Raw genomic sequence first — 26,186 nt, forward strand, 5'->3', positions numbered from 1 at the left:
CTTGAAATAACTTTTGGTTATTTTATTGTATGAAGCTTTTTAAAGAAACTTGTTTCTGTATTCTATTTTCATACTCATGTGTAGAGTTCTTGTTTTTTACTTTTTTTTTTTTTTGTCGGTCGTGGGGCTTGAACTCTGGGCCTGGGCGCTGTCCCTCAGCTCTTCAGCTCAAGGCGAGCGCTCTACCACTTGAGCTACAGCACCACTTCCGGTTTTCTGGTGGTTTATTGGAGATAGGAGTCTCACGGTCTCTCCTGCCCGGGCTGGCTTTGAACCGCCATCCTCAGATCTCAGCCTCCTGAGTAACTAGGATTACAGGCGTGAGCCACCAGCGCCCGGCTAGTTTTTTTTTTACTTTTTTATTTTATTGTTGAGATGCTGTACAATGGGGTTACAGTTACATGAGTACATTACTTGTTGATCGTTGTTACTCCTTCCCTTCCTTGTGTTTGCCCACTATTCCTTTCCTCCCCCACTTCCCACACTCTATATGAATCTTTTTATACTCAATGATAACTTCACAGTTGAAAGGATAGTCTATTGTGTTTTATTCCATAGTCTTTCCTAATGACATTTCATATTGTAGGCAATTTTAATTGGAACAATAGAGATTTCATTGTTTTGGGTGGATTGTAGATTTATTATTTTTCAACCCAAGTTAAAAAGCAGGCATTACACTAAACTAAGACACATCCATCCGTCTATTATCAACCTATCATCTGTCTATCTATCTATCGATCTGTGTATGGATAAAAGACTCAGGGAAAACACAAAAGTGAACAGATTTAGATGAGATTCTATGCATATATGAGTCCTAAAGAAGATATGGACATTTATATTTTTATATAACCTGAAAAGAAACAAATATACAAACACAACACGTATAAACATGTATGCATGTGTATTTAGAAATATACATGTGCATTTTCCTTATTAAGTTCACAATGAGCTACACAGTTATAGACATATTTCTATATATAAACACAACCATACACATTCAAATACATTATTTAATAGAAATGCATATTTCATGCAATTAAATTATAATTTCCAAAATGTATTTTAATACAGGGTTTATTGACTGACACTAATGTGGTAAATGAAATTTTGTCTATAGTTTGAGGTTGTTTTTTAACTGTCAATCATATATATGGACATGCCTTCGTTTCCGTAGTCCTCAGTGTTGTTCATGAAAGTGTGTACATAACGCATATAGAAAGACAAAATTAGGCAACTTCTTACATGTGCAGAATTATCCTGAATTGTAATTAATCATGAATATAGCGCATGCCTAAAATTAACTCTTATGGAAATGTAAGCATAAATAAATCTGTTCTATATGTGTGTATATCATGCATATGTTTTATGTATAATGCACATATATAATGCTTTGAAAATTCAAGATCCATTTGTGCAGGACAGAGAATTTCTATAGTAAAATATATATTAAGGTAAAATAAGATAGTCTTTTAATATATATTTACATCATTAGATTACAAGATAATATAACCAAATTGTTGATATCAAGGCTAAGATGAAAACCACATTAAATATTTTGCTAGTTCAATATAATTCCCTCTGTATTCACATTGATTCCTTACTCTCCAGCAATCAAATGCATTAGTCTTGTGACATAATTTGTCAAAAGCAAAACTCTCATTCTTCCAGAAGTGAGAATTCTATGATAAGTAAATATTTCTTACCAAGCATATACATTCATTCAAAATCCAAAATGAATGATGACAAATCAAGTTAAATAAGCATAACATAGTCAATAAGAGTACAATGAAGTGTACATGGTACATAAATATGAATGTATGCATGTATATATTTATATATATATCTTTATCCACTAAATGAAAACATTTAAACTATGTTTGTTTAATTCAAGTATAAGAGAGACATACATCATCTTTATTCCAATTAAATGCATATTTAGAAAAATAGGCTTCATGGTTTCTCTGATTTGTAATAATTAGTATATGTCTAGGATAGTGCTAGTAGCTGAGCAGAATAGCTCAATAGCTATGTATACGTTACCATACAAGATGATGTTTAGCTTTCTCACATTCACGCAATTCCTGTAGTTCTCTTTAACTGTTCTCAGCCTGCTCATGTAATTCCTGTGTTTCTCTTTGTCTGTTCTCAGCCTGCTCATGCAATATCTTTCTCTTTGACTGTTCTAGACCTGCTCATGAAATTCCTGTATCAATCTTTGAGTAGGTTCCTCATGCTCACGAGATTAAAGTAAGACCAATGTATTCTCTATAAGAAAACACATGTCAATGACAAAAATGAACAGTGTTTATAACAATTTGATCTACCTTTGTCTTCCAGTTGGCTGATGGAAAACATCTGTAAATACACATTTCTCTAGACCTTTTGAGTCTTTGGATAAAGCTTTTAAAATTAGTCATGCTAGTCTGTCTTTTGTTATAGAAATGATATTACTATTTCTTCTCTCCTAAAAGCAACACAAACTCACTGGGCATCAGGTTATATAAATTAAAACTAAGAGTCTAGTTGTAAAAAAAAACTCCAAGACATGAAGAGGTTTTTCTTTGTTGTTGTTTTTAATGTATTATGTGATTTCCTTTTTGTGTGTATGTTGTTTTCCCTCCCTATGGTTATCCCTTGCTGTCACTGTATTTGATTTTAGTACCTTGGATGTTGTGTATACATTTATCTGAACTAGGGAAGGGAAGTGGAATAACAAAATGGAGATACAAAGGACAAAGGGGGACCAATGCAACAGTGATACTCACAAGACAATATGTTGGAAATAAACTGTACAAATTGTGGAGCAATTGTGGGGGTTGTAAGTAGGAGAAAATGAGAGGGAATAGCAAGTTGTTGAATTTTGTTAAGTATTTTCTCCATATTTAGTAAGCTGATCGTGTGTTTTTTTTTAATGTTTTTATTGTGAAAATCCAGTACAGACGGGTTACAGTTACATGAGCAAGGTAATGAGAACATTTCCTAGAAAGCAAGCATTGTTGACGCCTCCTTTGTTTTTCCCCTACCATTCCTTCCCTCTCATCTCCACAATTACATCCCCCGCCCCTGCCCCTGCCTGAATTGTAAAGTTCCTTATTCAACATCATGTGTTTTTTTTTGTTCTTTTTTGTTCGACAAGAAATATACAATCTTACATATTTTAAGTAAAATATAAGAACACTATTTGAGCAAAACTATCCCCTCAACAATAAATTTTTTTAAAATTAAATATCTAATTAAACATGTAAATGAATACAGGTTAGGTATGATAAAAAGGAAGTAGTGTGTTTCAGAAAATGATTTTAAAGCATATTTTATCGCCAGACACTGGTGGCGGCTCATGCCTGTAATCCTAGCTACTCAGGAGGCTGAGATCTGTGGATTGAGTTTCAAAGCCAGCCAGGGCAGGAAAGTCCGTGAGACTCTTATCTCCTCTTAACCACCACAAAACCAGAAGTGGCGCTATGGCTCCAGCGGTACAGCTCTCATCTTGAGCTGAAAAGTGCAGTGACAGCACCCAAGCCCAGAGTGACAAAAACAAACAAACCAACCAAAAAATAAAAACTATAGTTTATCTCTTCATACTAGATTGTTTATGCCTTCTTTTTCTCTGAAATTGCCAGTGAAAACTGCTGTAAATATTACTTTCAAATAAGATATAGTTACCATTTCCTGATTTCTGTCATATATATATATATATATATGTATAAGATTATCATTGATATATATCTTTATTCTTAGAAATTCTGTTTCTTATTCTCCATTTGCCATTTGTTTTTGTGTCAGCCTTTTTTCCTGAGCAGGCTTATTGTAGCTGGCTTTATAATTAGTATTTTTGTTGTTGCGTGTAGTATTGCATCCACAGGCTCTGACAACTGGAACATCAACTTACTTTGAAAGGCAACCACATTAATATTCTGTATCTCATTTCTCAGAGCCTGCTAAGGACAAACATGCCATAAAACAGTACCTATAAATCAAATTTAAGTACAGAGGTAATGGGGATTGTAAAAATGTCATGCTTTGGTAGTGGCTGAGTGGAGAACTACCCATTATCATATTAAAGTGATAAAATCTATGTGACAAAATACATAAAGATTGTACAATTCTTGCTGCTGGGTAACCCAGGAGATTTAGATCAAAGTTATAATATATCAGGTTGAATTCCAATAATTTTAAAATAAATTGAACTTTGAAAGAAATCGAGAGATTTAAAAGTATTTTTCTCCATAGGAGATTTAGATTTAAGACAGCCAAATCACCTATAACATTTTAATATATAATCTATTTGAGAGGTCACACTCCTGATTTAAAAAAGCTTACACGGTGTGTAAATGCTATGTAATGAAATAGATTGATATGAAATAGTTGGAATTTGCCTATGTAGAGCCACATTTAGATATGACAATGATATCCTGTTTAACTTCTTTCATATTTATATACTTCGTTTTTCAAGCAATATATTGATATACACTTCATTCCTCATTTGGTGAAGACTTTTATTTGACTTATAGGTATGAAAAAAACAACAGACATACTAAGAAAAATGTGTTCTATTGTTTTTGTTTTTTTTTTTTTAAAAAGCAATGTTACTATTTTTCAACTTTAAAAGTGTTAACTATGAGCCAGGAACTGGTGCCCCACACCTATAATCCTTGCCACTCAGGTGGCTGAGATCTCAGGATTGCAGTTCAAAGCCAGTTCAGGCAAGAAAATCAGTGACATTCTTATCACCAATTAACCAGCAGAAAACTGTAAGTGACACTGTGGCTCAAGTGATAGAGGGCTAGCCTTGAGGTGAAGAGCTCAGGGACAGTGCCCAGGCCAAGTGCTCAAGCCCCACATCTGACAACAACAACAACAAAAAAGTAAACTATGAGCAAACAAGATATATACTAGCAAATTTCTTCAAATAATCCAAAAGAAATTTATATAGACCTTCATACAAACAATGGAAAACAATACAAGTAATTTCACAGATAATAGTAAATTGTTTGATTTGTTTATCTCTCTCTTCACATCTGGTCAACAAAATCAAGCAAATACATTGTTGATCTCACCAACTTTAAGTGAAGAATGAAATTGTTAAATGTTATAAAGTTCATAGGAAATTAGAGTATGAATAATCAGAAATAGTATAAAATGTAGCTTTTTATTTTAAATACCTAATTGTTTACAAATTTATGTTTTATTACAGGCTAAACAAAGTAACAAATGTAGTTCTTCAATAAAAAAATTCATAGCATATTTTAAGTAAAATATAAGAACACTATTTGAGCAAAACTATCCCCTAAATACCTTGTCTAACTATTGCTGAAGACTTGAAATAAAGGACACAGTAACTTCTCCCATATATTTGAAATCAAAAATGATTTTTCTTTCCTTATAAAGGAACAAACAATTAACATAGTATTTCTGAAGTTTCTGAGGCTAGAACCTATTATTATTCACTGGTCAGTCCTGGGACATGTTTTTATATTTAAGCCATTCAAACAAAAGCCAGAGAAGAAACATTGATAGAAAAATAATCAATTTATTATTTCAAAGCCATTTTTCATAATCAGTAAATACTGTTTGATGCATTACAACTAATGAGCAGATATAGGATCCTTTTTTTTCTTATTCAAGCTTGTCCACGTAGTGAGGCAATTATCTATTTCTTTCTGGCATTTCTACACATCTTGCAAACAGAGGCCCTCAAAATGTTTTATTGCACATTAACTTTTCAAAAATGATTCTGTAGCAATAACCCTTAGAGGGTAATGACAGCGTTACCTTCCACAGGACATGGCAGATGTGTTTTCTCTGCTATTCTATGCTGAAATCAGAAAAGTTTCCTTTCATTTTTGTCAAAGCTACAGCACATTTCCTGTGCTCTGGTACCAATACACTCTGTGTGTGTGTGTGTGTGTGTGTGTGTGTGTGTGTGTGTGTGTGTGTGTGTGTGAGTGTGTGTGTGTGTGTGAGTGTGTGTGTGTTTGTTTGTATGAATGATATTGTGATTTACAGGACACGAGGACCACAGTGACAATACAGCTCATGCTGTGATGTATAATAAAATATTTGTCTTAATCTCTTGTCATCATCCCTGAATATGAGACAGGCTAACGTATTAGTCTGAAATTATGACTGATAAAAATCTCAGAGTCTCCAGTCCTTGGAAGTACTGGAATATAATTTTCTACAATACCCACAGGTTTTCAGAAGAGGTAGTCTAGAAACTACTTCATAAGTTAATGAGTTTTTACAGGATTGAATATACTTAGTTATAACACTAGTAACTCCTGGTACATTTTACAAAACAATATATGTAGTTTAAGATTTAATTTAAAAAAAAAAGATGAGTTCATATGTCATAGGGAAAATAAATATTGTACTAACTGCATAGCAGTCTGATTGGACTAAATTATCATATCAAAGCCACAATTCTACAGTTACCTGGTGTTAATGCAAAATGTCATATTGAAGCCGTGCCATAATTGGATGGCATGTAACAATAAAATGAATTTGTTTTAGCTTTCCTTTGTGGAAAATTATAAATTAGAAATGCTGAGCCAGAATTTACTACTAATTATTTGGTATTAAAGTCTGTAATAGATGTGTACTGGTAAATAATTGTTTCATTCCAGTACCTTCGTGATTACCAAGAGGAAGTAAGGGAGATGATCATGCCTCCACCTGGATTCCCCCACACACACTTTTTTTTGAAGGTTTCTTGAAGACGTCTAGTTATAACCTGTCAGTTCCTCCACATACTGGATTCTTAGCCTATAAGAACATGGAATGTGACTCTGTATGCACATCAATGAATAAAATGAAATCACTAAAATATCCATTCATCTAGTAAAACAGGAATCCAGGAAGACAACAGGATCCAGACATATTGATGATCCTGTAAACACAAACCGCTAAGCTGTGGAATCCTGAGCAGAAAGTGCAGTCTTGATCTTGGACTTCTATCCTCCAGAATGGTGAGAAAAAGCATTGCACAAAGCTTATGCCATACAAGGAAAGGCATGAAGATAAATACCATGTGCTCAGACATCAATTTAAGCCACACAGTTTTAGGAATTCCATTAGAAAAGTGGTAAAATATTGCTCCTTCATTCCCAAGTGTTAGGATCTGTATAAACAGCAATAATAGTATTTATCTTTTAATACTTCTGGAATACATAAATAAACCAGTTTATTCCCATAGCTGCTGTACCTGCAGATGATGCACCCTTACAATTTCACTCCTGGCAAATGGTTAAAGGCAAACGCAGGCATTTCTGCAATGAGATGACAATATAAAATTATCTCTCAGGGTACACTGGAGGATGCTTTTGATTCTATTTTTCCCCAATCATACTACATGAATTAATCAAATCAATTTTTTTCAGATGAGCTTCTTCATCAAAAAGGAAAAAAAATCAGTTTCTTTTACTTACTTTTATATTTTAGTTTTTACTTGTTCTCGTTTCTAGAATAAAATTACTTTTTAGATGATACTGATTACTGCATTTGGATGTCTTTTGTTCTCAACTTCCCCAAACTGCTTTAATAGTAAACTTGAGTAGACATTATTCCCTCTCTTCACTTTTTGCTCATTGTCAGAGTCAGTTTATTCACTTTTGTATCTACATTTTTTCTCTCTGATTTTCATGAAAATTTTATACTTACTATTGTAATATAGCTTTCTAACACACTATCTAGTCTTTAAGCTTATATTGAAGTTAGCAGAGTCTAGCTATCTTAGATAAATTGTTCCTTTGCCTTCCCTCCCTTTCCTTTCTTCTAACATTACTGTGCTAATTTTGAATAATAGGCTTCAGTAACTTTGGCTACTGTCTAATAAGTTGTTATTTTTTAATTCTTTTTTGACTTTAGGTCAGTTCTTTTGGGATACCTTTTGTTTCTTTCATACCTAAATACAAGTCTGCTTTATTAACATTTCTAAAAGAATGAACCTCTCAGAGGTAGCCTTGAATTTCCTTTTCTTTAGTGAAAGGATTGTTATTCATGCTCCCCTAGTAAACTGAGCCAAGAATTCACACAATAACTTAAATTTCTACTTTACCTGAGCTTTATGAATTCTCCATTTTCCACTCCTCCAACTATTGAACACTTCAGACTATTTTAAATTAGACTATTATTCTAAGCTTCAAATGTCTGTTCTAGTAGCTTATTACAGCCAGCCTCATGTATTATTCTCATGTTGGCCATTCCTAGGCAATGGGAGAGGGCACCCAAATGAAGAAGTGTAATATTCTCCACTCTTCTTTCCAATGAAGTTTATTGCAGGTTCTGCAACATTGCAAATAGTTTACCTTTGTCCCTGGCTGTGTCAGATCTCCTACAGCTGCAATATTTTCATGAGAAATACGAGTGCTGGAGAAAACTTTTCAGTAGTATTTGGATTTTAACCCCACTTTTTCATACAGAGATTCTGGTATGTTGAGTTTCTTAAAAGGCAGGAGCATGTGTTATGCTAATGAATCTACTCTTGGTGGTATACTGGTAGAGACTGCTACCTGTAAGGCCACAGAATTCTCACTGTGATTTGGTTCCTTTGATTTCCTTAAACAAGACTATATTTTTCCTCTCAAGTGAGTTTATAATAGACAGCATTGTAAGTGGGCATTGCCATTTTAATAGCTCCTGTGCCTGTCTCTTTACTGTGCCACATAACTCCTGTGTATTTAATGTGTTCATCAATATTGCTGGCTTGTTGTATATTGTTTATTTTCTATCTGTCCCGTCTGTGACTTGTTCTTTAACCCTTCATTTATGACATCACTTTTCAGTACTTTGTCTAGCTTGCTGCCTTACAAAGATGAATTTACTTTCATTTTATTGGTTTATAAACCTGTATATTTAAGGTCTGTTATTTTTTTAGTCTACCTTGAAATACTCCCTCAACACATCCTGAGAATTTGAGGGAGCATACAGACTGCATTTTTCTATTCTTTACTCTTGTCCTATACACAATTATAGACCTTGGGAACCCTATAATAGATTTTTATGAACTTTTTAGGCCACAATTAAAATATTAAAACAAATAAAATGTGTTCTCTTAAACAGGAAATGTGGACAAAACTTGTTGAAAGTGTATTCACACACAACCTGGGGTTGGGAACTTTGTCTCATATCTGAAATCCAAGCATCTCAGGAGTCACAGACAGAGAAGATCAATGTTTAAGGCCAGCTTGTCAAAAATTTGGGAGACCAAAATCTCAACCAGTAGCTTGATGTGATGATGTATATCTGTAACTATAGTTATGTGGAAAGCTGATATTGGGAAGGTCATGGTTCCAAATGTAGACAAAAATGATTGTAAGACTTGTTCTCAGCAGATGAAGTTTCACATTATGACAGCTGTCTGCCATTCCAGTGTCATGAAAATGATAAATAAGTGATTGCAATTCTAACTGGACCAGGAAAACATAAGAAACCCTCTTTCAATACTAACCACAGCCAAAAGAACTGGAAGCATGGCTCAAATGGTAGAGCACCTGACAAGCAAGTTTGAGATCATGAGTTCAAACTCTAATATTACAAATAAAGAAAGAAAGGCTGGGAGCTAGTGGCTTGTGCCTATAATCCTAGTTATTCAGGAGGCTGAGATCTGAGGATCATGGTTTAAAACCAGCCAGAGAAGGAAAGTCTATGAGGCTCTTATCACCAATCCATTACAAACAGCCAGAAGTGGAGCTGTGGCTCCAGTGGTAGTGCACTAACATGAACACAAAATCTCAGAGACAGCATTGGGGCCCAGAGTTCAAGTCCCAGGACAGGCAAAAAATGGGGAAAGAAAGAAAGAAAAAAAGGAATGATGGAAGGAAGGAAGGAAGGAAGGAAGGAAGGAACGAACGAACGAACGAACGAACGAAGATATTGAAGGAGGGAGGAAAGAGGAGAAATGGAAGAGAAAGGAAAGGAGGGAAGAAAAAAAGAAGAAAAAGGATTCCTTAAATGGGCCCTAAAAACAATATAAGAAAATAGTTAAGACTATTTGGAATGCATCAAAGTGAAAAAATATTTGACTTTAGAAGACTGAATTCTGAATTAGGAAGATAACAAGTTTGAGGTCATCTTGGACAATTTATACCTTTGTGTCAAAATAAAATGAAAAGGGATAATGATGTGACTTGCAAGTAATAGAGTTTGTCTAGCATATATGAAACACTGTTTTCAGTTCCTGCTACTGCAAAAAAAGTGAAAATATTATGATCAAGTTTATAATACATCCAGAATAATAGTGTAATTTTTTAAATTTTATACATTTAAAATTAACATTTTAATAGAGGAACAAATTATATTGTAGACAGAAAAATACATTCACATATATGTAAATTTTTTGTACAGTTATATATACTTACATATTTTTGTTAAATGTATGGATACATTTATATATGTATAAATAAGATATATATATATATATATACATATGTTCCCATATATATATATAGAAATAGAAAAATGAAACTCATAAAATTTATTTGAAAAGTGGTAATAGGATAGATAAATCTGATCAAAATACAATATGTCTAACACCAAAGATGGGTTGTATCATTTTACTCAAATATTTGTAATATTTCTGTAAACAGAAAGACATTACATTTGTAGTTTAGAATTTATAACAAATGAAACACATGTGTTCAAAATACACTCCTAGTAATCTAGAACATTTTCCTTTATTTTTATAGTTGCCATTTATTAGAAAAGAAAATACATTAGTTAGCTGTGAAGATGGTTACAAGTATGGGCTGCATGTTTGAATTGTACAGTGCCTGCGTAGTTGGAACAAGGCCTTACATTCAAACATCTTACCACCATAAAGGTAAGAAGGAAGGAGAAGATGGGAGGGAGGGAAAGAGGAAGAAAGAACAGATTGTTGAAAATTTAAAGGACTAGGAAAAAATTCTGAAAATTATAAGTTAAATTATCTTATCAAATTAAGTTGATCTGAATTTCTATCATTATGAGCACTTTAGGGTTGATTATAGTCTTGAAACTGCTTGTAATAATTGATCTTTTGTGAAATCACTAAGATACAAGAAAATGAGCTTTCTTCTATCTATATTATGTTCATTATTGGTGACTTGTATAATGATTATAAATTTGTTATAGTTAGAATAATTGCTAATTTTGGTATTATGCTTAAAATGCTTCTAAATATGCAGAAAACTCTAATAATTTTTAATTATTTTGAGGAAAACCTTAATGAAATCAAGATTGCCTAAGTAATGATTTCCATTGTATACAAAACCATAGCAGCTGGTAATTTAGTAAGATTACTTGAAAATTGCTTTTGTTTCCATTCAATTTCTTATAAAGTAGTTCACTAATGCATTGATAGAAACGTGATTATTTACTTTGATAATTTTATTCAGATTAAATTTTATAACTTTTGTTTTGAAAGTTGTGTGAAATCAAATTAAAATACACGTTACATGAATCACTTAATCTTGTTATGTATATGTATACACATATTTACAAGTTAATTATTTAACTTCAAAATACTTTTATTAAGCTCTTATCACTAACATTACATAAATAAGATTAGGGTTACAAATTCAAAAACAAAATATCTCTAACTCAATTCAGTTGGGAAAAGAAAAAGTAGAGAAAATTTCCAATGTTCTAATTTTTTGCTTGCTTCAAAAATTACTTTTGCAATGTAAATAATGAATTTACAGAAACCCAGGCATCGTTTAGATGGGCCTACAGTCACCATAACTGGAAACTACAATAGTGTGCAAGATTGAAGTATGTTTAATGCATTAGTTAATCCACTGCAGAGGTCTAAAATTTTTATCCATAAAAGACTGGCAGATGACTTGTGTAACAGAATAACATTTCAAATTTTAAAATGTCATTTTGATAGCTGTGCAGATTATGCAATCAAATGCAGAAAAATATAGATTATATTTCTCAGAATTATCCAGATAAGCAGCTTAGCCATATTAAATGTAGACAAAGGAAAAAATTAGAAATATTAGGAATATGATCTTCTTTCCATTGTGGAAAGAAGAAACTACTACTTATAACTGTTCCTTTGACTCTTGAGCTGACTATTGTTATAGTAAATCTAATATGACAGCTAGGTTCATATTTGTAGTCCAATTTTTAATATTTTATAATAGTATTTTATATTATAACAAAAAACATTAAAAAGTACAAACATCCATCAATATTTTCTTATGATGGAATGGTATGTAAAATAAAAATAAATATGCCAGTGCCATATCAAATAGTAGGCAAATATTTAAAATGTTCAGTAGAACAGCAGAGTACAAAATAATTCATGTATACAGCATAAAGTTAAAAAACAGACAAAGTCTCATTCACAATATTATAAGCCAGGGAAAAGGGGATTTGGGAGAGGTAACAAGTACTGTATATTATGCAGAACCCAGTGAGAAGTAAGAGTTAATTTTTTTTTCTCTTGTCAAAGTAGTGAATCAAGTTCTACAAGAAACATTCTCGCTACCTTACTTATGTTACTATATCCCCTTTGTGCATTATCTTGACAGTAAGTTTTTAATAAAGAAATACTGAATCATTTTGAAAATGTGCATTTGAATCAGATGCATCGGTTAACTTTTTAAATTAGTTTCATAGGTGATCCAGTGTAATTGAAATTGTCGTAAGTACTTCATATGGTAGTAATGAGTAGGCAGTTATATGGTTTAAAACTTTAATACACTGACATCAAATATAGTGAAAGCAGGGGTTACACTGTGGGGGAGGGACATACAAAGCAACAAAGAAATAATCTTATAAATGCGTTAGAAACACATGCATGAAAGAAACAAAAACATTAAAATACATACTTGAGGTTTCGTTTTCCTAACATCACATTATCTGACTTTTTCCGCTTGACTCATACCTATACTAGATATTGCAAATAAGGGAAACCATGGGACCTATGTTTCTTTGGGCCTGGCTTACTTCACTTAATATAATTTTTTCCAAGCCTTTCCATTTCCTAACAAATGGGGAAATGTCATTCTTTCTGATGGAGGCATAGAATTCCATTGTGTATATATACCACATCTTCTTGATCCATTCATCTACTGAGGGGCATCTGGGTTGGTTCCATGTCTTAGCTATGGTAAATAATGCTGCAATAAACATAGTTGTGCTGGTAGCTTTAGTGTGGCCTTGTTTGTGATCATTTGGGTAAATGCCCAAAAGTGGGATTGCTGGGTCGTTGGTCAGTATAACATGTGGAGGAGATGGGGACAAACAAGTCGTTTAAGGATTCAGGTGGACCTGTTGCAACAATGAGAAGTACAAAATGTCATGTCAAAACCAGCTTTACAATGTCGGTGGGGGGGGAGGGGGGGTATGATTGGTTGGGAGGGAGGGGGGAGGCTGGGAAGGGAGGTGAAGGGTAAACAAAGGAGGAGGCTGCAATGCTTGGTAAGAAATGTATGCATTATCCTGCCCATGTAATTGTAACCCCTCTGTACAGTATGTTCTCAAATAAAATAAAATAAAATTTAAAAAAAAAAAAAAACTTTAATACATATTCTTACATTTGTAATTAAACTACATTAAGATGTTTATGTATGCTATCACTAAAGATTTACAGTATTATGGAAAGACTTTACAAAAATCACTTTATTCATTATTAAATTTTGTGAGATCTATGATGGACAAGATTACTCTTATAGTTGAAGGACTTACCACACTCATAGAACACGTAGGCTTTCTTACCTGGCTGAGCTCTTTAATGTGTGATGAACTTGGTTTTCTGGTGGAAGCATTTTCCACATCAGTGCACTTATTATGCTTTCTCTCCTAAGTGAATTCTTTGATGAAGAATGAGGTACAATTCCTGCTGAAGGCTTTCCACATTGAGGATATTCATAGGATTTCTGACCTGTATGTATTTCCTGATGTACTGAGGGATGCTTTCCAGCAAAAGCACTTCCCATATTTATGATAGTTTAAGGTTTCTCCATCATATCAATTTTCTGGTGTAGATTGAGATTTGCCTTTTGATGGAAAGATTTCACCCACTCATTACATTCATAGAGCTTATCTCCCAAGTGAGATCTGCAGTGATGGATGGGGTATGACTTCATTCTAATGGGCTTCCATGGTTAGAACATTGGTATGATGTCTCTCCTGTTCTCTGATATGCCACAAGGGGGTTGTCTCCTGGCAAATGGACGTTTTACATTCACTAAAAATATAGTGTTTCTCCACTCTATGAATTGTTGTTAATGAAGAGCAAGGATGTTTTCTGAACGAAATATTTCTCAAATTTATTACAAATAGAATTCAGTAAGGATTTGCTTTCTTTTTTTGAGATTAACCATGCATTTATTCTCTCTTATGCACAACCCATTTTCTATCAATTATAAAGGACAGTTAACAGGAAAAATCCATTACTTTTCTCTCTAGCTATCTTACAGTAGTCAACATGTGTTACTTGTGGAAACTGACAGCAGTCAAGGATGGATATTGTCATGACAGCCAACTCTGTTCCTAGTTCTTAACAGGAGTGGAGCTTCCCTTTACCGTCTTTTTCAGATGGTGGTAATTTGGTAAGATTTTCATCAAGAAATACAGCTGTAGCGCCTGGGGCTGTAGTCGCTCAGTCTGCACCCGGCAAAGGCAGTCTGCACCATATACCACTGTATTCTCAGGAATGACCTCAAAAGTGTTTAGGATGCAGCCACGTGTCAGTATTACATACCTACCCACCTACGGTTTTGATTCAATGACATTGTTATCTCCCATTTTCATGGCTTGGGAATAGCAGCCAACTTCAAACACAGTATTGGTTCCAATGATCACAGGTTTTGGTTCTGGATCTTCAGTGTCAGGAGTTATATTATCTGGGTAAGCATTTACGATCAGGGCTTTTTCTTCTATTAGGTTCCCTTCGCCAATGATGATGGGCCCAGTCTCCGCAATAATTCCTGCTTTAGGGTGGATCATCGTCCGTGGTCCTATCGTCATATCCCCTCTGATTTCACTTTCTACACACACAACAGCGCCAGGTGCAATTTTCACACTCTTTTGAGTCTTCTCCACCATCATAAAGTCCTGGTCTTCGATGGGACCAGTGATCGACACCACCGCTTGAGTAGAGCGATAAGGATTTGCTTTCTGGTGAAAAGGATCCCCATATTCCTTATAAATATAAGATCTCTCCATCGTATGAATCTTATGATGTAAAGTGAGTGTTTACTTGAGGTGAAAGAACTTCCCACAACCTTTTTATTCATGTGGTTTATTTCCTGTGTGAGTTATCTTATTGCATTCAGATCATTTCTCTCCTGTGTGAGTGATGTGGTGAGGAGGGGTATTTTCAATCTGAATGTCTTCCTAAACTACGTGGATGTTTGTTGATGATCTGTAAGGGTTGTCTTTAGATGGAAGGACTTCTATTCATTACTAATAAAGAATTTGTCTCCTGTGCCAGTGTTGCAATCATCAATGAGATAGAAATGGCTTCTTAATGCATTTCCACACTGCACTGGTCCCCACCAGCTTTCCTGCTGGGTGGGTTTGCTCCTGCAGAATCCCTGCTGACTTCCTGTAAAAGGATCTCACACATTCGTTGAAAGTAAGTTTTCTTTCAAAATTGCATTCTTTGCATTTTTCTTTATATACAAATGTGCTATTCCTTGGTACACTATAGATGTGTGTTTGAGGAAAGATTTTTCATCATAATAATATGTAAGTGATTATGCCACTGTCACCAACTTCTAATACCAAATAAGCACATCTTTATGACAGATAATACTGCCCCTCTGGTTGTGGGAACTAACATAGGATAAGCTCTTTCTTCCTCAATATCAAGCAATAATTTCTTATATTCATTACAGTTACTAAATATCTTCTCTGAAGGAATTAGATTACCAACGACTAAATTTGACAGCTATTCCAAAAATATTTTCATGAATGTCATATTCTGATACAGAATTTGATTTATCAGGATTTATCACTAAATGTCTTTCCTTTAACCATCTTTTATAGGCAATGCATACAACTGATCTCGAATTCTTATTTTAGTGTTCCTTGAATTTCATCTTACAGTCTTCATCTGTCCAGTGTGTTTCTGTGCAAGACTGACCTACAAAAGATGCAGTTGATTCTAACCTTGTCTCCCTTTTGAAGAGCACATCACGTTTGATCTTGTCACATCCCACAGTGACAATAGTACTCCATGTGAAGTCTTCTGAGCAGTGTTTAAGGGCGGCACCACCTCCCCCCAGAGTAAAGTACACTGTCACATTCTAAACTGGCATGGATTCCTGAGCCAAGTTTTGATCCCAGCCACAACAATGGTCTGGATCCCAGTTTCTACTGACTGTGTATTGCTCACAGAAACATAAAGTAAAAACTTTTCAAATCAACCATTTTATGTTTAAGAACATCTATATTGGACATTCATACATGTGATCATATATATATATATATATATATGAGTGTGTGTGTGTGATGTGTACTGTAGGTTATAATGATATGCATATATAATATATGCATAAATAATATACACATATAATATGTACATATACATGAATTATATGTAGGTATAAATATTATATATTATGTTAATTATGAAGACATATACGATGTATCACTAAATGTATATATATGATTCTATGACATAAATAATATAAAATATATAAGATATAACATTGCATATAAAATACAAAATATACAATATATCATATATTACATGTGTTATATATTTATGCAAGTTATATTTTAACATATGTAATATATATGTTATAAATGATGTATAGATGTACATTTATATATGATGTATAAAACATGTATTATATACAGCTATGTGTATATGATACATATATATGTATACATATGACACATATATAAATGAATAATGTATATGTAATTATATGTACATATGTAATTATATATACATAATTATATATACATTTATACTTATATAATGATATATAACTACATACACTTATGCATTACAATTATATGTATTATTTATACATACAATTACATACATGTGTACATATAATTAAATATAGTTACATATAATTGCCCATGTAATTATATATACTTATAATACATATGTACATATAATACATATAATCACATACATATGTACATATTTTATTTTTGATATGTATATTATATAGCATATATGCATATACATACGTTCTGTGTTTGCTATTTTTAGCCAAAAAAACTCACATATGTGACAAGTTATACTGCTTTTAAGACTTTAAAAGTTAGAAAATCGCAGTTGCCATTTAATTATTTTTATTAAGAAATAATTTTCTAAAAGGTAAAATTATTCTAGTTCAATTACAAAATAAATACATATCAAAGTTGTATCCAATTCATTAATTGATGAAATTGTCCATGGCATGTTAAAAATAATTCCAAGAAGCTAATTGCTTATAACTGATATCAACCTTATTTACTTAATTATAATGCTGGTTATAACCTCCAGTTGATCAGAAATGTAATCTCTGCAATATATTTATTCCTATGGACAGAATTAATATTGTTTTATTATAGATATTATTTCTGTACATGAACATTCCCTCAATAGCATCTCAAGCAAGAATGGGCCAGGATAAATGTCTCAGTGACATTTCAACAATATCTCTTACTATTCATATCATATGAAATTTTTCTTTCCATCATTTTTTATTGTGAAAATACTGTACAGAGGGGTTACAATTACATGGGCAAGATAATGAGTGCGTTTCTTATCAGGCATTGTAGCCTCCTCCTTTGTTTCCCCTTCCCATCCCTTCCCATCCATCATTTTTGCTATGGTTGTTTTATTTCTTTTTGTTTTATAAAATTAGGATTTCCTACATATCTCAAAATGGCCATCAATTGCCAATTCTTCCATCTCAGCCTCTCAAGTTGTGAGTCTATCGGGATATGCCACGAGAACTAACCTCTGCTGTCTTGCATAGGTAAGCTTTAGAGTGTATAAAAATATATCAGTTGTATAGCTTGATAACAATGTAATTTTATATTTGTATAACAAACATTGATAGAATGCACTTTAAGTTTGGAGGGGAAATGATATAAAATTTGACATAGGATTGTCACCATTAAATAATCATCATGAAAATAAGTCTATCACCATCTAAGCCACTTAGATCCTCCTGCAAATCCCACACTCAACCCTCAGTCATGAAGTACCTAAATGCTTGGGTGTACATATGTATGGACACCCACAGAGCGATATCTATTTTTCCCAGCTGCATTTGCTCAACATGTTACCCTTGTGGCTATGAATTGCCTTTGTCAATGGGCTACAGGTGCATATGTGTTTTCAGTCTTCCTAGGCTGCTACTTTGATCTATTGCCTGTCTTTATACCATTATGCATTGTGTTCATTCTTATTGCATTGCACTACATTGTGAATTCAGCTAATGCTAGTTCTCCATATTTATTCTCTTTCAAAGTGAGTACATTCTATGTCCCTTGTTGTACCTTGTGAATTTTGGAACTAGATTTGAAAGCAAGGATCTTGACTAGCATTCCTTCAAAACTGTTTAGAACAAGTAGATGCCTTAACAATATTGAGACTGTGGTTAATGATCCCGGTTTATTTTGGTTTTTAATTTCTCTCATCATTGCTTCTAGTTCTTAGGGTACAGAAAATCTGTTTTTCATATTTATCCCAAAGTATTACAATGCTAATCATCCTTTCATATATGTGTGTGTATTTAATTTGATACTATGCATTGCAATTCAATGACACAGAAGCAAAAGTGGGCTAGATTAAGAAGCTTCTCCTTAGTCAATTTCTTTTTAAGTTCTTCCTAAACCACCCAAAGGCAGTTGGTGCTCCATAAATCATATTATCTACTTTACAGGATGCAAAAAGAAATGTGCTCAGCATGAATGTTTGCTACAGTGTTAGTTAAATAAATTAAACATGCAATAAAGCTTTGCTCATAAAACATATCGGTAGGATAAGCTTGATGTTGTTTTTCTCAAATGAAACCTTCTTATATTAATATTATTTAGAGAATACTAATGAGGAAAATGGTAAAACACTGAGGGGTTTTCAATATTTCTTTTTCAAAGTGATAATCTTGACTTTTCTTCAGAAGGGTCTATGCGTGTAAACACCTCCAGTCCATACAAATATCTTAGATCCCCAATAGAAAAGCAGAGCATCTCCCTGGAACTCTTCTCTATTCAAGTATGTCAATGTTACTATTAAAAATTCAATAGAGGGCTGGGAAGGTGGCTCAGTAGTACAGTGCTTGCCTTGCGTGCATGAGGCCTTGGGTTCAATTGCTCAGCACCACATAAACACAAAAAACCAGAAGTGGCACTGTTGCTCAAATGGTAGAGCACTAGCCTTGAGCTGAAGAGCTGTGGGACAGCGCCCAGGCCCAGAATACAGGCCCCGTGACCGACAAAAAAAAATCAATAGACTAGAATTATATATTTAAACCATGAACTTCAATTACAATATATTTAATACATTTAATACTGTATTAGGCATCTATTTTGAGTATTAACCTTAATTCACATGTTTGAAAGGTGTGTTAGGTTTGAAAAAATAAGTTTATATTTATGAAACTAATAATGGAAGGAGCAAGGACTATATGAATAAAGAAAATGACAAGAAACCTTTCCTGCTCTTGTAACTAAGTACAACAATATGAATAATTTTATTAAATGCATTAATCTAATGAATTACTGAGACAAATTAGAAATTTTATTTTGAAGACACATTTGAAATTAAGAAAAAAGAAGTTTAAGCTGTTGATGTCTATTTACCCGAGATAAAAGTTATTAAGAAGTGGCTCATGCCTATAATCCTAGCTACTCAGGAGGCTGAGATCTGAGGCTCCCAATTCGAAGCCAGCCCAGGCAGAAAAGTCAACATGAGACTCATCTCTCATTAGCCACTCAAAAACTGGAAGTGGTTCTGTGGCTCAAATGGTAGAGTACTAGCCCTGAGCACACACAAAAAAGTTATTAGTTAAAACATATGATATAAAAATTATATCCTACAGTTGACAAGATCTTAGAATTGTATTGAACATGAAAATATATTTTTGATGCAAACATTTCCCAGTAGATTTTATTTGAATTTTTTGTTATATAACAAAGTTTATTTAACTATATATTGCTAATCTAACTCAGAAATTCACAACCTCTATCCTGAAAATTCAATAGTTGCATTAGGCAAGCAGTGGTTTTCCTGCTAAAATATGTCAACATATTCAGATTATCAGAATTATAATATTCTCTTCATTATTGATGGAAATACATAGTACCTCTAAGCTTAATAGTTTTATATTTAAATAAACTTATAACAATGCCTATTTATTACTTGCTTTTATGTGATGTGTATTAAATATATTATGGCTTCAGGCAGTAGCAATTTGTCAATAAATATTTGCTACCATGAAAATGGATTTTGACAGTAATGTCTCTGTTGTTTCTTCTCTTGCAAAATTATGGCAAAAAAGAAAGAAAATAATGCAAATGCTATTATCTGGAAGAATTTATTTTCAATTAGGGGAAATATTTTACATCTAGACAGAAAATACTAGACATATATACTCAGATTAAAAAAGAATAAGTAAAACAAAAGTGTTTAAGTACCAGAACATATAAATGAATTTGATAAAGAGGCCAGGAAGAAATGAAGATTTTATGTCATAAAAGACATTTCCTATAGACCTTTCAGCTTACTTAGCATTAAAAGAATTTGATGCTAATACAGAATTTAAAAGCAGAATTTACCCAATGAGTCAATTTAGTATGGCTTTATTGAAAAGGGACAATTCAAACAAAGTGGGTTATAAGAAAATATGTCTTAATCACAGAGACTATAAAACGAAGATTATTTTAATAACCTAGATGTGAGATAAAAATATTTTCAAATCTATATGTGAAGTACCTTGAAATACACAAGGTATTATTTTATAGGCTATTTGAAGATATCACTTTCAGGTTGAACAATTAATCATATCAAATTTTATCTAATGCTCTAAACTTCCAAGCACTATTACTTGCTTTTAAATCATTTGTTAGATGTTTTACATAAGCATGTGCAGGGAATAGGTACAGTAGTTCAATTTATAGCACTGACTTCAAACATCAGATAATTGATGATATCTCATGTTGTCAGTAAGGTTTTTTGCTCTGAACTGAGTGATTTAACTTGAGTGATTTTTAGTGTTACATTTCTCTTATGGTCTCTTTAATTCAGATTGATGGAATTTGGTGTCAGTGAAAGTTGCCAAAATTTTATGAATGGATTTTGGATCTTGCCCTCTCATTTTTACAAAAATTGACATAGGTGTAATATATGAAGGAACTGCATCATGTTCTCCTTCTGGGTTGTCTTTTTCACTATCTTATCAGTATCTGCATTGGGCAAAGTACCTAGGAAGACTTTTCAATCATCTTTAAAATATGAAAACAAAACTAACAGAGAGAGACAAGTCAGGGAAGTTGCTCTGATTTATGCTCATAATCATCAGCAGTCACCACAGAGCATTCCTTTTATATTTGGAAAAAAATCAGCTCAGAACTACAAAGCTTTCCAAAATAATAAATTAGTGCTTTAAAATGTGTGGTATTACTATAGTAAGTCTATATATGATAGTTTATGAATATATGAACATATATGTGTTCATATCATACGTGAACATACATATGTGTTCTATGAATATGGGAATATGTAGGAATGTATATTCATACACATAACCTATATGAACATATATGATAATATAAATATGAATGTGTATGTGTTCATATATATGCATATTTGATACATATGAACATCTATTTATAAATCTTTTAGTAAAATGCTATTACAAACATTTTTTAGTGAACTGAAATTTTTCATGATAAACTTACTTTAACCAACAACAACCAAACAAAAACAAAAACAAAAACAGCCTGGTGCTAGTGGTTCACGTGAGTAATCTAACTACTCAGGAGGCTGAGATCTGAGAATTGAGGTTCAAAGCTATCCCAGACAGAAAAGTCCTTGTGAGACTTATCTCTAACCACTCACAAACCAAAAATGGAGCTGTGGCTCAAAGCTCAGAGCACTAGCCTTGAAGAAAAGAATTCAGGGACTCAGGCCATGAGCTCATGTATGACAACTAAAAAATAAACAAAAACAAAAAACTCCATAAGCTTGGAATTATTCTGCAGATTATAGAAAATAATTACTAGCAGCCTATGTCTGTTGCTCTATGCTCTATACTCATGACTGAAAAGGGATAAGTAAGTAAAACAGAAATATAATGACTGGATGAATGGGTTCAAATTAGGTTTGCAAATAAATAGTTTGAATACCCTGATTAAATATGGCATGGGAAAGCTGGTACTCTTCTAATCATTGAACAAAGAAGAATGTATGAGCTTAATCTCAAAATAGTAACTGCAAGGATAGAAAGGGGTTTCTGTCTTTGGTCACAATGTTTACTCTGACAAGCTTCTTTTTTCTTAAAGGAGGAAACAAATTTTATTTCTGATGTGGCAATGCCCTCTAAAGATTTTACAATTCAGAAACAAAGAATTTTGGATTTTAAAATAGGTCAGCAGGTGTCCTGGTTTGTAGAGGGAGCATGAGAAGCAACAGGCAGCTCCTCAGTCACAAACCTGAAGTGTTTGGAGAAAAAACTAATCCATGCCATTGTTTCTGAGTATAAGGCATTACAACTTCCAACCCATTTAATACGCTGAGACTTCCCTAAAAACTTTGGAAATTACTAGTTTTTGGCAGTTCTTCCTACAGTTAGTGTCTACTGACTCTTAAAAAATGTGTGGGTGTAACCATTAGATGTATTCAAGAACTTACTAACCCTCAGTACCTTCAAACAAGCCTTTGTTTAAGATAGAAAGCCAAGTGAAAGCAGGAAAATGTTTTACTATCACCTTGAGAAATAGCATCTGAAGAAAGCAAACTGGGAGGAACTGCAAATCTTTAAACATTCAGAGAGATGTAATGGGCCATGACAGTCATTCTCAAACGTACGAAGAATAACTCTTATTTTCACATTATCTGAGGGCTTTCTGCCTTAAAATTCTCAGGAGTCTCTCTCTACAGTAGCACTTTACTTACCATGGAGGAACCGTGGGCATATATGAAGAAGAAATTCAGATGATAAGCTAGAAGGAAATTTTACTGAGACACAAAAGACAAGCAGCTTGTGGAGAAAACCAACAACATTTCAGTGGAAAGTGAATGTCATCTTGTCTGCTTTGAAGAGTGATAATACTCAGAGTGTTCTATTCCCTTCATCTTGCCCTAGCAGGATGAAAAAAAAAAGATTTTTTTTCATTTTAGCACTCTTAAATTATATTTATTAGAAAGCATGAAAGGGAAATAATCTGCAATGCTACATAAAAGATTGAAATCGGTTAATTGGAGAAGGGCTGTATAAACTTAGTGATAGCAAAGACTTTTAACAAAATAATCTTTAATTTCTATACTGTTGTTTTCACTATGATCTAAAAGATATTTAATTAATAAACAGAATTAATTAAAAAGAATATTTTAAAAAAGAACATGGGAGAGAACAAATCTCAAATTGCATTTACCGTTTTTCCGTGGGGCTTGAACTCTGGGCCTGGATGCTGTCCCTCAGCTCTTCAGCTCAAGGTGAGCACTCTACCACTTGAGCCACAGTGCTACTTCCAGTTTTCTGGTGGTTTATTGGAGATAAGAATTTCATGGACTTTCCTGCCGTGGCTTGCTTTGAATTGCCATCCTCAGATCTCAGCCTCCTGAGTAGCTAGGATTATAGGCATCAGCCACCAGTGCCCAGATTGCATCCATCTTTTGATGAAAGAGTTTTGAGCTACAGTGTGGGACAAGTAAATTTAAAATGCGGTTCTAAACATGGGAGTTTATATTTAATAAAAGGGGTGGATATCTCCAAAAGTCAGTAACTGGCCATATCCTTTAAAGAAGGATGCTTTCTGACCTGATGAAAATGAATGAATGAACAGATACAGTAATAAATGTGATGGTGATATGAAGTAATACCAAATAGACACATTTTCCCCTTGCTGTATCCAGCATTATTTTCCTTTTATGGAATTTGATAGGAGAATTTTTTTGCCTCACAAGTCAGTGATCAGAGAAGAGTCAGAATATTTTTTTTTAAAGTGTCAACTATTAACTTTTAGTTTAAAAAATATTTCTTGGTGTAGTATAGATAAAAGAGAATAATATTTGCCTGCCCTTATTCTCTTTCCTTTATCTGAGGAATAGCACCTTTCTCTAGATTATTAGAGAGGGAAAATAATATACTTAATGGCATTTTAACTTTAGAGAAGACACCTATACCCTCTACTCTGGACAATCTCCTCAAATAAGATTGAGAAGTTGTCACATTCACAAGTGACTTGCATTTCAATGTGTGGGCCTCTGGATGATGGAGACTCAGAAGAAATTTGTGACCCATCAGTGAAGCAATTGTTTTTGAGCTCAGTGGTGCCAATGGGCAGGTTAGATGGCATCAGGAAATGGTAAGTGCATGGCTGCAAAAGGCTGGCATATCAGTAGAGTTGTATTGCAGATGGTGGGTTACCAATCAAACAGTGAAAACCATGACCAACTGAGGTGACTGCTAACTGTCCTTCGTCATTACAAAAGCATTTTTAGATTGTTAGCCTGATGATTTTAGCTATTTGTATCATTAATCTGCTGCCAAAAAAACATTGAAAATGCCATGTAAGGAAAGAAAAGCCTGTAGACTTATATACTTGGAATAACCTGACCTATTCTGGGAATACTCCATATTAAAATTTTGCTTTACAAACTTAGGTTTGTGAGAATTAAACGTTCTTTTTTGTATATATTTTTATTGTAAAGATACTGTGCAGAGGGGTTACAGTTACATGAGTAAGGTAATGAGTACATGTCTTATTGAGCATTCTTACCTCCTTTGTTTTTCCCCTGCCATCCCTTCCCTCCACACCTCCCCAATTCCTCCCTCTCCCTCACCCTCAGAGTTGTAAAGTTCATTTTCAACATAATGTCTTGTGCATTTCATTGTTACAATGGGTCAATCTGTATCCTTATCTAATCATTTTGTTATAGGACTTTCCCTCCCCAAATCAGAAAATTGTATATTCAAGATGCAGGGCACCAGAATCAAATACATTAAAAACAGGGGTTATATCATGGGGGAAAAACACACAAAAGAAACAAAAAAATCACATAACACATTATAAATTCATTTAAAAAAACAACAGCAAGAGAGATTAAACCTCTTGTGTCCTTATCTTGGGGTTCATTTCGCTTATCATCACCTTCTATTGTCATATGTACATAGCTTTTGACATTTTCTGCTTGTCCTAGACATATATGCTAACCCCTTCAGTGAATGCTTGGGTTCTGCAATTAAAGCTCTTTCCCAGTTCCTTGTTTGATGTTCTCTTTTAATTCTTTCTCAAAAATTTGATAGTAAGAAAAATGTGGAAAAACCTAGTAGATCAGCTATATCCTCTCTCTACATCAGCATGAGATCTCTTGAGCACTAACAATCAGCTCAACAAGTGAGAATGTAATGAAAACCTCACATCAATGAGGGCCTATATTGACACCATCATTTTTTCTTGTAGGCTTAGATTAGTTTCAGATTTTGTCCAGCAACAATATAGGTAGAAATTAGAAATGTAGTACAGAACAACAATGCAGTAGACACAAATGGAGTAAGGTATGTGAACATATTTATTACTACATCTCTATTCATTTTTCTGATTGTGTATTTTTTCATCAGTTTGTATACTAAAAGATTCATTAGAAGTTGAAACACTAATGGGGCAGAGGGGCCAATGAGAGACAAGTAGACGAATCACAGAGGAGAAGTGGGGGAGAATACAATCAAGAATTCATTGCATGCACCACAAAATGAAGAAAATAAAGGAAGGGGTGGGTCAAAGAAGGGGCTGAGAATGCTGAAGAAGATGACACTGATCAAGATGCATTGTTTCCATAAACTACTTTGCTAAATGGCACCTCCTTGTACAACTACTTCAAGACAATAATTTTTTAAAAAAGAAATGGAATCAGCTGTGTGGAGGGTTGGCTACGTGCAAGGATCTCATGAAGTCAATTATACATTATATACCATATTAAAAACTATCTGGATACATCATGCTACAAAGCTTTTAGGTTAAAAGACAAGTTAATTAGAATTTTAAATACAATGAATTTATTTTTATTTGACTAAAAG

The 26,186-nt window shown here is 33.4% G+C and overlaps 1 pseudogene; it reads right to left on the reverse strand.

The window, feature by feature from the left end:
- Positions 1-14,338: 14,338 nt before the first annotated feature.
- On the reverse strand, positions 14,339-15,046 carry LOC122122806 (annotated as a pseudogene).
- Positions 15,047-26,186: the final 11,140 nt, after the last annotated feature.

This window comes from Dipodomys spectabilis, unplaced genomic scaffold, assembly GCF_019054845.1.
Source record: "Dipodomys spectabilis isolate Male_0828 unplaced genomic scaffold, ASM1905484v1 ptg000006l, whole genome shotgun sequence".
Taxonomy (NCBI): Eukaryota; Metazoa; Chordata; class Mammalia; order Rodentia; family Heteromyidae; genus Dipodomys; species Dipodomys spectabilis.